Source organism: Rhinopithecus bieti, unplaced genomic scaffold (genome assembly GCF_001698545.2).
Source record: "Rhinopithecus bieti isolate Rb0 unplaced genomic scaffold, ASM169854v2 scaffold_6708, whole genome shotgun sequence".
Lineage (NCBI taxonomy): Eukaryota > Metazoa > Chordata > Mammalia > Primates > Cercopithecidae > Rhinopithecus > Rhinopithecus bieti.
The window spans coordinates 4,940,281-4,942,253 of record NW_016806329.1 but is presented as its reverse complement, the minus strand read 5'-3'; positions in this window follow the sequence as shown (position 1 = coordinate 4,942,253).

Genomic DNA, 1,973 nt, shown 5'->3' with positions numbered 1-1,973 from the left:
TTTCAAAATTGAGAGATTTGTATGGAAAGAAGAATTTTTTTTTTACTTTGTTAAATTTATCAAAATTTACTAATGTAATCTGTGTAGAAAATATTCTGATATATCTTCAGAAAGAAATGATTACTAAAAAATGTTAAAAGTACCATTACTCTTCAGAGATGTTGCATTGGAGGTATAATAGCACGCTTTTAAAACCATTAAATGGATTGCATCAATAACATATGTACAAGATTGAGTAATAGTACTTGCTGCTAGTCATTCTTACTGGGTCAGGAACTAAGCAAGGTACTTTATATGGTATCTTATGCAAGCCTTATAAAAACTTCTAATAAAAAGTACTAATAAAGTACTTTATATGGTGTCTTATGCAAGCCTTATAAAAACTTCTAACTAAAATTCTGATTGTACCAATAAGAAAACTGTATTTTGGTCACACTGTTAGTATGTGGTTGATCAGCGACTCAAACCAAGGTCTGATTAACTCCCAAGCCCATGCCTATAACTTTGCCCTGCACTGCCTCATCACATTAAATGTTGCCATCATCAGTCTCGTAAAGAAACACAAATAAAAGAAAAAATACAAATATTTTTGGTTTTTAAATATGTCTCATTTGTGTGAATGGTTGAAAAAGTACTAAGAGTTTGGAAGGGAAGAACAGTGTGTTGAAGAATTAATAATATTTGCTAAGGTACCAGGCAAATTCCCCCAAATCAGTGGTTTTCACATGATGTTTTGCTTTTAATTTCTTCCTCACATTCAAAACAGGAATTTATGATAAGTGAGCAGCTTTAATACAAGTGGTCCTTCAGTTCATTCCTTGTCATGGCATTGTCATCTTCAATATGTGATTTTCAAGGGTATCAAAATAGTTTCAGTAAAAACTGAAAGTGTAGTGGATTGTGAATTGGAGGTTTTTATGGGCCAGGCTTGGTGGTGTCACCCATCTCTTCTGCTTATTTCCATTGGCAAAAATTTAGTCGCATCACCTAACTTTGAAAAAATTTAGTCGCATCACCTAACTTTGAAAAAATTTAGTTGCATCACCTAACTTTGAAGTTAGGTGAGATATACCTAACTTCAAAGGAGGCTGAGATATAATCTAGTTAAGTGCTATGGTCTGAATGTGCCTAAAATTCATATGTTGAAACTTAATCACTGATACTATAGTATTAAAAGATGGGGCCTTTAGGAGGTGACAAAGTGATGAACGGAATTAGAGACCTTATAAAAGAGGTATGAGGAAGCTGTTTGTCCCTTTTGCCCCTTCCACTATGAGAGGACACACAAGAAGGTGCAAGCCATCTCCAGATGCAGAATCTGCTGCATCCTTGATCTTGGACTTCCCAGTCTCCAGAACTATGAGAAATAAATTTCTATTATGTATAAATTAGTCAGTCTAAGGCATTTTGTTATAGAAGCAGGAATGGACTTAGACACTGCGTGACCATAAAAAGGGGGGAAAGGGATCAAGTTTGATGCTATGGCATGGTGTTCTGGAGATTAGAACTACTGAAGTAAAAACTGCAATTTGATCATATTAAAAAATTGCTGACCACTCGCAGAGTTGAGAAACCATTATCTTAAATTTTTTTCTTTATTTATTTTTGTTAATACGTTCCTCTTTAGTCTTTGATTTTTATTTTTTGGTTACGGAGAGGGACCCACAAATAGCTATTTCAACACCATAAAATGCATAAGGGCCATGTATATGTGTACACGTTTGTGTATTTGAGTTTGTCAGAGTTGCATGAATAGTATAAAGACCTGTTTTGTGTTTTGATTATTGCAGTTTTTTCTTTCCCACATGACTTCTACTGAATATTGAATTATTGTGTTATACCAATATAAGTATTAATGGGACTTTTATTTCTACTATGGTGGAATATCAGGGGCCAAATTTGTCTTCCACCTTAAACAATTAAAAACCGGACGGTACATGTAACATTTGCCCTTTTCAGACACTGAATAACTG